General features: G+C 43.5%; 3 long non-coding RNA genes and 1 pseudogene across 49 annotated transcripts; 1 reads left to right on the top strand and 3 right to left on the bottom strand.

The window, feature by feature from the left end:
* The first annotated feature begins 2,262 nt into the window (after positions 1 to 2,262).
* Positions 2,263 to 8,638, top strand: LOC127923023 (ADP-ribosylation factor-like protein 6; annotated as a pseudogene).
* On the bottom strand, positions 5,350 to 5,987 carry LOC127923026 (uncharacterized). Of its 4 annotated transcripts, XR_008113066.1 has the most exons (5): positions 5,851 to 5,987; positions 5,663 to 5,738; positions 5,588 to 5,625; positions 5,513 to 5,550; positions 5,350 to 5,475 (listed from the first exon to the last, which is right to left on the bottom strand). It is a non-coding gene; the product is annotated as an uncharacterized LOC127923026 (long non-coding RNA). The 4 variants fall into 4 exon arrangements; XR_008113067.1 differs by lacking the exon at positions 5,513 to 5,550; XR_008113068.1 differs by lacking the exon at positions 5,588 to 5,625.
* LOC127923025 (uncharacterized) lies at positions 6,890 to 8,190 on the bottom strand. Of its 6 annotated transcripts, XR_008113060.1 has the most exons (5): positions 7,631 to 8,190; positions 7,518 to 7,570; positions 7,405 to 7,464; positions 7,231 to 7,290; positions 6,890 to 7,170 (listed from the first exon to the last, which is right to left on the bottom strand). It is a non-coding gene; the product is annotated as an uncharacterized LOC127923025 (long non-coding RNA). The 6 variants fall into 6 exon arrangements; XR_008113061.1 differs by lacking the exon at positions 7,231 to 7,290; XR_008113062.1 differs by lacking the exon at positions 7,405 to 7,464.
* Positions 8,639 to 10,009: 1,371 nt separating the features above from the next.
* On the bottom strand, positions 10,010 to 13,339 carry LOC127923024 (uncharacterized). 39 transcript variants are annotated; one of them, XR_008113043.1, is made up of 9 exons: positions 13,144 to 13,338; positions 12,671 to 12,885; positions 12,015 to 12,143; positions 11,886 to 11,971; positions 11,446 to 11,842; positions 11,059 to 11,187; positions 10,404 to 10,929; positions 10,189 to 10,317; positions 10,017 to 10,145 (listed from the first exon to the last, which is right to left on the bottom strand). It is a non-coding gene; the product is annotated as an uncharacterized LOC127923024 (long non-coding RNA). The 39 variants fall into 39 exon arrangements; XR_008113021.1 differs by having other exon boundaries at positions 11,886 to 12,143; XR_008113022.1 differs by having other exon boundaries at positions 11,929 to 12,143.
* Positions 13,340 to 13,345: the final 6 nt, after the last annotated feature.

Raw genomic sequence — 13,345 nt, 5'->3', positions numbered from 1 at the left:
AGATGACCTCCAAGACGTTTGGAGTGGACAGGAAGTGGTTGATGCAGAGAGAGAAGAAGAAGAAGACCAGGGATGAGGGATATCAGGGGTAGATGACCTCCAAGACGTTTGGAGTGGACAGGAAGTGGTTGATGCAGAGAGAAGAAGAAGAAGACCTGGATGAAGGATATCAGGGATAGAAGACCTCCAAGATGTTTGGAGTGGACAGGAAGTGGTTGATGCAGAGAGAGAAGAAGAAGAAGACCAGGGATGAGGGATATCAGGGATAGATGACCTCCAAGACGTTTGGAGTGGACAGGAAGTGGTTGATGCAGAGAGAGAAGAAGAAGAAGACCAGGGATGAGGGATATCAGGGAGAGAAGACCTCCAAGACGTTTGGAGTGGACAGGAAGTGGTTGATGCAGAGAGAGAAGAAGAAGACCAGGGATGAGCGATATCAGGGATAGATGACCTCCAAGACGTTTGGAGTGGACAGGAAGTGGTTGATGCAGAGAGAGAAGAAGAAGAAGACCAGGGATGAGGGATATCAGGGGTAGATGACCCCCAAGACGTTTGGAGTAGACAGGAAGTGGTTGATGCAGAGAGAGAAGAAGAAGAAGACCTGGATGAGGGATATCAGGGATAGAAGACCTCCAAGACGTTTGGAGTGGACAGGAAGTGGTTGATGCAGATAGAGAAGAAGAAGAAGACCAGGGATGAGGGACATCAGGGATAGATGACCTCCAAGATGTTTGGAGTGGACAGGAAGTGGTTGGTGCAAGAGAGAAGAAGAAGAAGACCAGGGATGAGGGATATCAGGGATAGATGACCTCCAAGACGTTTGGAGTGGACAGGAAGTGGTTGATGCAGAGAGAGAAGAAGAAGAAGAAGACCAGGGATGAGGGATATCAGGGATAGATGACCTCAAGACGTTTGGAGTGGACAGGAAGTGGTTGATGCAGAGAGAGAAGAAGAAGAAGACCAGGGACAGAGGGATATCAGGATAGATGACCTTCAAGATGTTTGGAGTGGACAGGAAGTGGTTGATGCAGAGAGAGAGCAGCATGCACTACTAATCATTCAATTAACCACACACCCATTCCTGTGTACTACCTCACTACTAATCTATTCCCTGTGTAATTGGCAACCACTAATCTATTCCTGTGTAATTAACCATCACTAATCTATTCCTGTGTAATTAACCACTACTTTTTATTTATTTATTAATATAGATTTTTATTTAACCAGGTCGGCCAGTTGAGAACAAGCTCTCATTTACAACTGCGACCCTGACCAAGATAAAGCAAGCAGTGCAACATGAACAACACAGAGTTACACGTGGAATAAACAAACATGCAGTCAATAATACAGTAGACAAAAATCTATATACAGGCAAATGTAGTAAGATTAGGAGCTAAGGCAATGAATAGGCCATGGTGGCGAAGTAATTACAATTTCTAGTAATTAAACACTGGAATCAATGGTAAATGTGCAGAAGATGATGTGCAAGTAGAGATACTGGGGTGCAAAGGAGCAAGAAACAAACAATATGGGGATAGAGAAGGATGAGGTATTTACAGATGGGCTATGTACAGGTACAGTGATCTGTAAGCTGCTCTGACAGCTGATGCTGAAAGTTAGAGAGGGAGATATAAGACTCAACTTCAATGATTTTTGCAATTGCCCAGTCATTGGCAGCAGAGAACTGGAAGGAAAGGTGACCAAAGGAGGAATTGGCTTTGGGGGCGGCCAGTGAGATATACCTGCTGGGAGCACATGCTACGGGTGGGTGTTGTTATGGTGACCAGTGAGCTGAGATAAGGCGGAGCTTTACCTAGCATAGACTTGTAGATGACCTGGAGCCAGTGGGTTTGGCCACGAATATGCAGCGAGGGACAGCCAATGAGAGCATACAGGTTGCAATGGTGGGTAGTATATGGAGCTTTGGTGACAAAATGGATGGCACTGTGATAGACTGCATCCAATTTGCTGAGTAGAGTGTTGGAAGCTATTTTGTAAATGACATCGCCGAAGTCAAGGATTGGTAGGATGGTCAGTTTTACGAGGGTATGTTTGGCAGCATGAGTGAAGGATGCTTTGTTTGCGAAATAGGAAGCCAATTCTAGATTTAATTTGGATTGAGATGTTTAATATGAGTTCAAGGAGAGTTTAAGGTCTAACCAGATACCAAGATTTCTAGTAGTTGTCCACATATTCTAAGTCAGAGCCGTCCAGAGCAGTGACACCAATCTAATCTATTCCTGTAATTAACCACTACTAATCTATTCCTGTGTCATGCAGGCCCAGACACAAGACATCGTCCCGACCATTGGCTTCAGCATCGAGAAGTTCAAGACATCAAGGTAATCAATAAGACAATAATGGATGACTGTACGATGGTCAGATGTTCTGAATTATACTCTTTGACGGCAGAACTTGTTCGAACGCTACCACTACGATGTCTTGAATGAGTCTTAATGGCATCTCATTTGGGTCATAGTAATTACTTCTTTTCTCCAGTCTTCTAAATCCTCCCCTTCTTCCAGTTCTCTAAATCCTCTCTCTCTCCAGTCTCTAAATCCTCTTCTCCAGTCTTCTAAATCCTCCTTCTCTCCAGTTCTTCTAAATCTTCTCTCCAGCTTCTAAATCTCTTTGCTTTCTCTCCAGTCTCTAAATCTCTCCTCTTCTCTCCAGTCTTCAAATCTTCTCCAGTTCTAAATCCTCCTCTTCTTCTCCAGTTCCCAAATCCCCTCCTCTCTCCAGTCTCTAAATCCCTCCTTTCTCTCCAGTCTTCAAATCCTCCTCTCTCTCTCCAGCTCCCCAAATCCTCCCTCTCCAGTCCCAAATCCTCCTCTCTCTCCAGTCTCTAAATCCTCCTCTTCTCTCCAGTCTTCTAAATCCTCCTCTCTCTCCAGTCTCTAAATCCTCCTCTTCTCTCCAGTCTCTAAATCCTCCTCTCTCTCCAGTCCTCTAAATCCTCCTCTTCTCTCCAATCATCTAAATCCTCCTCTTCTCTCCAGTCTTCTAAATCCTCCTCTTCTCTCCAGTCTTCTAAATCCTCCTCTTCTCTCCAGTCTTCTAAATCCTCCTCTTCTCTCCAGTCTTCTAAATCCTCTTCTTCTCTCCAGTCTTCTAAATCATCCTCTTCTCTCCAGTCTCTAAATCCTCTTCTTCTCTCCAGTCTCTCCTTCACAGTGTTCGACATGTCTGGCCAAGGGCGGTACAGAAACCTCTGGGAACATTACTACAAGTGAGTCTGTTCACACACACACACACACACACACACACACACACACACACACACACACACACACACACACACACACACACACACACACACACACACACACACACACACACACACACACACACACACACACACACACACACACACACACACACACACACACACACACACACACACACACACACACACACACACACACACACACACACACAGTGATACACACACACAGACACGGTAGGTAGTACTGACAGTGAATCATGTTGACCCTTGCCCCCTCTCTCCCCCAGGGAGGGTCAAGCCATCATCTTTGTGGTGGACAGTGGAGACAAGTTGAGGATGGTGGTCGCTAAAGAGGAACTGGACACCCTCCTGAACCACCCAGGTGAATCATCTTCCTCATTATACCCTCCTGAACCACCCAGGTGAATCATCTTCCTCATTATATACTCCTGAACCACCCAGGTGAATCATCTTCCTCATTATACCCTCCTGAACCACCCAGGTGAATCATCTTCCTCATTATACCCTCCTGAACCACCCAGGTGAATCATCTTCCTCATTATACACTCCTGAACCACCCAGGTGAATCATCTTCCTCATTATACACTCCTCAGCAATACTGAACTACCAGGTGAATTCATCTTCATTATACACTCCCTGAACCACCCAGGTGAATTACTTCTCATTATACACTCCTGAACCACCCAGGTGAATTCATCTTCTCATTATACTTCTCCTGAAACTACCCAGGTGAATCTATCTTCCTTATTATGCACTCCTGAACCATCCAGGTGAATTCATCTTCCTCATATACTTTCCTTGAACTAATGCAGGTGAATTCATCTTTCTCATTATACTCCTGAACTACCCAGGTGAATTCATTTCCTATTATACCTCTTCCTGAACCACCTGTGTAACTATTCTCCTCTTTATTATACTCCTCCTCGGAACCACCAGGTGAATTCATCTTCCGCTTTATACACTCTCAACTACCCAGGTGAATTCATTCTCATTATACCTCCTGAACCACCCAGGTGAATCATCTTCTCATTATTCACTCCTGAACCACCCAGGTGAATCATCTTCTCATTATACTTCTCCTGAAACTACCCAGGTGAATCATCTTCCTCATTATACACTCCTGAACCACCCAGGTGAATCATCTTCCTCATTATACACTCCTCAACCACCCAGGTGAATCATTCTCATTATACTAATTTCTGAAACTACTTCCAGGTGAATTGGTCTTCCTATTATACCTCCCTGAACTACCAGGTGAATCATCTTCTATTATACTTTCTCCTGTTCACCCAGAATTCATCTTTCCTATTATATACTCCTGGAAACTTACCCAGGGCAGAATCATCTTTCTATTATATACCTTGAACTACCTAGGTGAATCATCTTCCTTATTATACACCTGAACCACCCAGGTATCAATTTAATTCACTAACCAATATGATAACGTGAACTGTTGGCTAGTATTCTGGATACTTCAGATCTGAGACTGTCAAGACTGTTGTTTTTAATGCTGGTTAATTATTACATATGCAGGCAGTTTCTTATTTATATGTCTCTTTACTTCCTCCCAGCTAACGCCTCTTCGGGTCTTTTAATGTAATGTCCCTTTACCTCCACAGTTAATGCCTGGTCTTTTTAACGTAATGTCCCTTTACCTCCACAGTTAAACGCCTGGTCTTTTTAACGTAATGTCCCTTTACCTCCACAGTTAACGCCTGGTCTTTTTAACGTAATGTCCCTTTACCTCCACAGTTAACGCCTGGTCTTTTTAACGTAATGTCCCTTTACCTCCACAGTTAACGCCTGGTCTTTTTAACGTAATGTCCCTTTACCTCCACAGTTAACGCCTGGTCTTTTTAACGTAATGTCCCTTTACCTCCACAGTTAACGCCTGGTCTTTTTAACGTAATGTCCCTTTATCTCCACAGTTAACGCCTGGTCTTTTTAACGTAATGTCCCTTTACCTCCACAGTTAAACGCCTGGTCTTTTGTTGTGTTGATCTGTAGATTAACACTGTTATACCCACATGGTCCCTATCAAGGGCACAGCTATTGACCACAGACTGTACAGTACCTGAGAGACCTTACAAATAATGATTCCACCTGATTCTAACCTTGTCTCTGTAGATGTAAAGCACCGCCTGATTCTAACCTTGTCTCTGTAGATGTAAAGCACCCCCTGATTCTAACCTTGTCTCTGTAGATGTAAAGCACCCCCTGATTCTAACCTTGTCTCTGTAGATGTAAAGCACCCCTGATTCTAACCTTGTCTCTGTAGATGTAAAGCACCCCCTGATTCTAACCTTGTCTCTGTAGATGTAAAGCACCCCTGATTCTAACCTTGTCTCTGTAGATGTAAAGCACCCCCTGATTCTAACCTTGTCTCTGTAGATGTAAAGCACCCCTGATTCTAACCTTGTCTCTGTAGATGTAAAGCACCGCCTGATTCTAACCTTGTCTCTGTAGATGTAAAGCACCCCCTGATTCTAACCTTGTCTCTGTAGATGTAAAGCACCCCTGATTCTAACCTTGTCTCTGTAGATGTAAAGCACCGCCTGATTCTAACCTTGTCTCTGTAGATGTAAAGCACCCCTGATTCTAACCTTGTCTCTGTAGATGTAAAGCACCGCCTGATTCTAACCTTGTCTCTGTAGATGTAAAGCACCCCCTGATTCTAACCTTGTCTCTGTAGATGTAAAGCACCCCCTGATTCTAACCTTGTCTCTGTAGATGTAAAGCACCCCTGATTCTAACCTTGTCTCTGTAGATGTAAAGCACCGGCGGATCCCCTGCTGTTCTTTGCCAACAAGATGGACGTGAGAGACGCCCTGTCTTCAGTCAAGGTCTCCCAGCTCCTCTGTCTGGAGAACATCAAGGACAAGCCCTGGCACATCTGGTAGATTACTGCACCTGTACATAGCCCACCTATAATTTAGCCCAAACAACTACCTCTTTCCCTACTGTATTTATTTAATTTTATTTATTTATTTTGCTCCTTTGCACCCCATTATTTTTATTTCTACTTTGCACATTCTTCCATTGCAAATCTACCATTCCAGTGTTTTACTTGCTATATTGTATTTACTTTGCCACCATGGCCTTTTTTTGCCTTTACCTATCTTAACTCACCTCATTTGGTCACATCGTATATAGACTTGTTTATACTATATTATTGACTGTATGTTTTACTCCATGTGTAACTCTGTGTCGTTGTATCTGTCGAACTGCTTTGCTTTATCTTGGTCAGGGTCGCAATTGTAAATGAGAACTTGTTCTCAACTTGCCAAAATGGTTACATAAAGGTGAAATAAATCAAACATTTATAAGATGAGTTCTAAAACACCCAGAATCCTTGTTGGCACATTTCACGTTTGTAGACCAGCACCACTACGGTCCGTTACAGCGCATTAGATTTCATCGGGTCTGTTTTTAGTCCAACCTCCAGAACAGGCCTTTTTGGTTATATGACAAAACCTTTTCTAATCGTTGTTGAAGCGTTTTGGTTTTCACTGACCTGCTCTCTTTTGTGTCTGTTTCAGTGCCAGCGATGCTGTGAAAGGAGAAGGTTTACCTGAAGGCGTCGATTGGCTGCAAGGTGCGGCAAGACTCTCTCTGTGTCTCTCGTGGTTTCAGCACCACGAAATGTGTTTGATTTGATTTCTCCATAGTTATGTGATATGTAGAAACTAATAGCTTCATTTAAATTTAAATGTCATTATTTCCATTTGACTTCTGTCTGTAGATGAAATGTCACTGTGAGTATTTGACGTCATTAGTGTAGTAGACTGGCAGTAGAACCCCATAATGAACCTCTAGTCCACGTCATTAGTGTTTAGTGTAGTAGACTGGCAGTAGAACCCCATAATGAACCTCTAGTCCACGTCATTAGTGTAGTAGACTGGCAGTAGAACCCCATAATGAACCTCTAGTCCACGTCATGAGTGTTTAGTGTAGTAGACTGGCAGTAGAACCCCATAATGAACCTCTAGTCCACGTCATTAGTGTTTAGTGTAGTAGACTGGCAGTAGAACCCCATAATGAACCTCTAGTCCACGTCATTAGTGTAGTAGGACTGGCAGTAGAACCCCATAATGAACCTCTAGTCCATGTCATTAGTGTTTAGTGTAGTAGACTGGCAGTAGAACCCCATAATGAACCTCTAGTCCACGTCATTAGTGTTTAGTGTAGTAGACTGGCAGTAGAACCCCATAATGAACCTCTAGTCCACGTCATTAGTGTAGTAGACTGGCACTAGAACCCCATAATGAACCTCTAGTCCACGTCATTAGTGTAGTAGACTGGCAGTAGAACCCCATAATGAACCTCTAGTCCACGCCATTAGTGTTTAGTGTAGTAGACTGGCAGTAGAACCCCATAATGAACCTCTAGTCCACGTCATTAGTGTTTAGTGTAGTAGACTGGCAGTAGAACCCCATAATGAACCTCTAGTCCACGTCATTAGTGTAGTAGACTGGCAGTAGAACCCCATAATGAACCTCTAGTCCACGTCATTAGTGTAGTAGACTGGCAGTAGAACCCCATAATGAACCTCTAGTCCACGCCATTAGTGTAGTAGACTGGCAGTAGAACCCCATAATGAACCTCTAGTCCACGTCATGAGTGTTTAGTGTAGTAGACTGGCAGTAGAATCCCATAATGAACCTCTAGTCCACGTCATTTGTGTTTAGTGTAGTAGACTGGCAGTAGAACCCCATAATGAACCTCTAGTCCACGCCATTAGTGTAGCAGACTGGAAGTAGAACCCCATAATGAACCTCTAGTCCACGTCATTAGTGTAGCAGACTGGAAGTAGAACCCCATAATGAACCTCTAGTCCACGCCGTTCCAGTCGTCTGCCTTGGTCACCTTTCTCCCTTTGTGACGTGTCTCTAGATCCCTGTAAACCTCCCACTGTTCATAGCTCTTCTTATGACCTCTTATAACCCCTCCCCTTTTCTTAGAGAACAATTTGAGATCTGATTGTTCCTCCGTTTTTGTTGTTGTTTAAAACCAGATCAAATCAGAACGATGAGAACCTGAGAGGTTGAGAGAACGACGACGGGGAGGGGGTGAGGAGGGGGAAATGCCATCGTCTGGGTGGCGTCATGGCAACACTGGAGTCCCTCGGCCGTTGACCCCCCCCTAATGGTGTAAATTCTCAACATGACTCCTACCACCACCCAACCACACACACACACACACACGCCTCAGAAGAGTTGGAGCCAGCTATGACCTCCGACCTTTAAAGATCAACCAGTCTGGATGGAGGACGAGCCTTTCCAACGGCCCCTGGAAATAGATAGTCTTTTCTTCAGATCATTCACACATCTTCCCACCAGTTTCTCTGTTTACCCTAATTTCAAATGACCCAATAAACCAGTTTTAAATGGAGTATTGTTTTGTTTTGGACTGATATATTACTGTAATGTTTTGGACTGATATTCTACAGTAATGTTATGGACTGATATATTACTGTAATGTTATGGACTGATATATTACTGTAATGTTATGGACTGATATATTACTGTAATGTTTTGGACTGATATTCTACTGTAATGTTATGGACTGATATTCTACAGTAATGTTATGGACTGATATTCTACAGTAATGTTTTGGACCGATTTTCTACAGTAATGTTATGGACTGATATTCTACAGTAATGTTTTGGACTGATATTCTACAGTAATGTTTTGGACTGATATTCTACAGTAATGTTATGGACTGATATTCTACAGTAATGTTATGGACTGATATTCTACAGTAATGTTTTGGACTGATATTCTACAGTAATGTTTTGGACTGATATTCTACAGTAATGTTATGGACTGATATATTACTGTAATGTTTTGGACTGATATTCTACAGTAATGTTATGGACTGATATTCTACAGTAATGTTATGGACTGATATTCTACAGTAATGTTATGGACTGATATTCTACAGTAATGTTATGGACTGATATTCTACAGTAATGTTATGGACTGATATATTACTGTAATGTTTTGGACTGATATTCTACAGTAATGTTATGGACTGATATTCTACAGTAATGTTATGGACTGATATTCTACAGTAATGTGTTGGACTGATATTCTACAGTAATGTTATGGACTGATATTCTACAGTAATGTTATGGACTGATATTCTACAGTAATGTTATGGACTGATATTCTACAGTAATGTTATGGACTGATATTCTACAGTAATGTTATGGACTGTATATACCGCGTGTTGTTGTTGTAGCTTAGCGTTTGCCAGGCTCATAGCATGACAACAGGAATAATATGATGTTTGTGGGTTTAAATATACCGCGTGTTGTTGTTGTAGCTTAGCGTTTGCCAGGCTCATAGCATGACAACAGGAATAATATGATGGTTGTGGGTTTAAATATACCGCGTGTTGTTGTTGTAAGCTAGCGTTTGCCAGGCTCATAGCATGACAACAGGAATAATATGATGTTTGTGGGTTTAAATATACCGCGTGTTGTTGTTGTAGCTTAGCGTTTGCCAGGCTCATAGCATGACAACAGGAATAATATGATTTGTGTAATTCTTCATCAAAATTATATTTTTTTTATACTGCAGATCATGACTCAAATGGTTGTACATTTAGACGTTGACAGACACTTCAGGTAAAAAGGCCCAAGAAGTTGTAAAATACGAAAACACTCAAGACCCACAAGTTTTATCACAACACACCTATGAATTAGTCCTTATTTATCTAATGTAGAGTTTCTCTTCTCCAAATGAGTCTTCACGTAGTGTAGGAGCTGGTAGTAGACCAGTGTCAACATGACTGAGAAGACACATGACCTGGTAGTAGACCAGTGTCAACATGACTGAGAAGACACATGACCTGGTAGTAGACCAGTGTCAACATGACTGAGAAGACACATGACCTGGTAGTGGACCAGTGTCAACATGACTGAGAAGACACATGACCTGGTAGTAGACCAGTATCAACATGACTGAGAAGACACATGACCTGGTAGTAGACCAGTGTCAACATGACTGAGAAGACACATGACCTGGTAGTAGACCAGTGTCAACATGACTGAGAAGACACATGACCTGGTAGTAAACCAGTGTCAACATGACTGAGAAGACACATGACCTGGTAGTAGACCAGTGTCAACATGACTGAGAAGACACATGACCTGGTAGTAGACCAGTGTCAACATGACTGAGAAGACACATGATGTGGTAGTGGACCAGTGTCAACATGACTGAGAAGACACATAACCTGGTAGTAGACCAGTGTCAACATGACTGAGAAGACACATGACCTGGTAGTAGACCAGTGTCAACATGGTCCTTCTGTGGCTCAGTTGGTAGAGCATGGCGCTTGTAACGCCAGGGTAGTGGGTTCGATTCCCGGACCACCCATACGTAGAATGTATGCACACATGACTGTAAGTCGCTTTGGATAAAAGCGTCAGCTAAATGGCATATATTATTATTATTATATATTATAGTAGACCAGTGTCAACATGACTGAGAAGACACATGACCTGGTAGTAGACCAGTGTCAACCAGATTGAGAAGACACATGACCTGGTAGTAGACCAGTGTCAACATGACTGAGAAGACACATGACCTGGTAGTAGACCAGTGTCAACATGACTGAGAAGACACATGACCTGGTAGTAGACCAGTGTCAACATGACTGAGAAGACACATGACCTGGTAGTAGACCAGTGTCAACATGACTGAGGAGACACATGACCTGGTAGTAGACCAGTGTCAACATGACTGAGAAGACACACGACCTGGTAGTAGACCAGTGTCAACCTGACTGAGAAGACACACGACCTGGTAGTAGACCAGTGTCAACCTGACTGAGAAGACACATGACCTGGTAGTAGACCAGTGTCAACATGACTGAGAAGACACATGACCTGGTAGTAGACCAGTGTCAACATGACTGAGAAGACACATGACCTGGTAGTAGACCAGTGTCAACATGACTGAGGAGACACATGACCTGGTAGTAGACCAGTGTCAACCTGACTGAGGAGACACATGACCTGGTACTGGACCAGTGTCAACATGACTGAGGAGACACATGACCTGGTAGTAGACCAGTGTCAACCTGACTGAGGAGACACATGACCTGGTACTGGACCAGTGTCAACATGACTGAGAAGACACATGACCTGGTACTGGACCAGTGTCAACATGACTGAGAAGACACATGACCTGGTAGTAGACCAGTGTCAACATGACTGAGAAGACACATGATGTGGTAGTGGACCAGTGTCAACATGACTGAGAAGACACATAACCTGGTAGTAGACCAGTGTCAACATGACTGAGAAGACACATGACCTGGTAGTAGACCAGTGTCAACATGGTCCTTCTGTGGCTCAGTTGGTAGAGCATGGCGCTTGTAACGCCAGGGTAGTGGGTTCGATTCCGGGACCACCCATACGTAGAATGTATGCACACATGACTGTAAGTCGCTTTGGATAAAAGCGTCAGCTAAATGGCATATATTATTATTATTATATATTATAGTAGACCAGTGTCAACATGACTGAGAAGACACATGACCTGGTAGTAGACCAGTGTCAACCAGATTGAGAAGACACATGACCTGGTAGTAGACCAGTGTCAACATGACTGAAAAGACACATGACCTGGTAGTAGACCAGTGTCAACATGACTGAGAAGACACATGACCTGGTAGTAGACCAGTGTCAACATGACTGAGAAGACACATGACCTGGTAGTAGACCAGTGTCAACATGACTGAGGAGACACATGACCTGGTAGTAGACCAGTGTCAACATGACTGAGAAGACACACGACCTGGTAGTAGACCAGTGTCAACCTGACTGAGAAGACACACGACCTGGTAGTAGACCAGTGTCAACCTGACTGAGAAGACACATGACCTTGTAGTAGACCAGTGTCAACATGACTGAGAAGACACATGACCTGGTAGTAGACCAGTGTCAACATGACTGAGAAGACACATGACCTGGTAGTAGACCAGTGTCAACATGACTGAGGAGACACATGACCTGGTAGTAGACCAGTGTCAACCTGACTGAGGAGACACATGACCTGGTACTGGACCAGTGTCAACATGACTGAGGAGACACATGACCTGGTAGTAGACCAGTGTCAACCTGACTGAGGAGACACATGACCTGGTACTGGACCAGTGTCAACATGACTGAGAAGACACATGACCTGGTACTGGACCAGTGTCAACATGACTGAGAAGACACATGACCTGGTAGTAGACCAGTGTCAACATGACTGAGAAGACACATGACCTAACCATGTGTATGTGACAAATAAAATTTGATTTGATTTGATTTGATTTGACCTGGTAGTAGACCAGTGTCAACATGACTGAGAAGACACATGACCTGGTAGTAGACCAGTGTCAACATGACTGAGAAGACACATTGACCTGGTAGTAGACCAGTGTCAACATGACTGAGAAGACACATGACCTGGTAGTAGACCAGTGTCAACATGACTGAGAAGACACATGACCTGGTAGTAGACCAGTGTCAACATGACTGAGAAGACACATGACCTGGTAGTAGACCAGTGTCAACATGACTGAGAAGACACATGACCTGGTAGTAGACCAGTGTCAACATGACTGAGAAGACACATGACCTGGTAGTGGACCAGTGTCAACATGACTGAGAAGACACATGACCTGGTAGTAGACCAGTGTCAACATGACTGAGAAGACACATGACCTGGTAGTAGACCAGTGTCAACATGACTGAGAAGACACATGACCTGGTAGTAGACCAGTGTCAACATGACTGAGAAGACACATGACCTGGTAGTAGACCAGTGTCAACATGACTGAGAAGACACATGACCTGGTAGTAGACCAGTGTCAACCTGACTGAGAAGACACATGACCTGGTAGTAGACCAGTGTCAACATGACTGAGAAGACACATGACCTGGTAGTAGACCAGTGTCAACATGACTGAGAAGACACATGACCTGGTAGTAGACCAGTGTCAACATGACTGAGAAGACACATGACCTGGTAGTAGACCAGTGTCAACCAGACTGAGAAGACACATGACCTGGTAGTAGACCAGTGTCAACATGACTGA

Source organism: Oncorhynchus keta, unplaced genomic scaffold, assembly GCF_023373465.1.
Source record: "Oncorhynchus keta strain PuntledgeMale-10-30-2019 unplaced genomic scaffold, Oket_V2 Un_contig_27946_pilon_pilon, whole genome shotgun sequence".
Lineage (NCBI taxonomy): Eukaryota > Metazoa > Chordata > Actinopteri > Salmoniformes > Salmonidae > Oncorhynchus > Oncorhynchus keta.
Note: the sequence above shows the minus strand (reverse complement) of the source record. Positions and strands in the feature narration are given on the sequence as shown.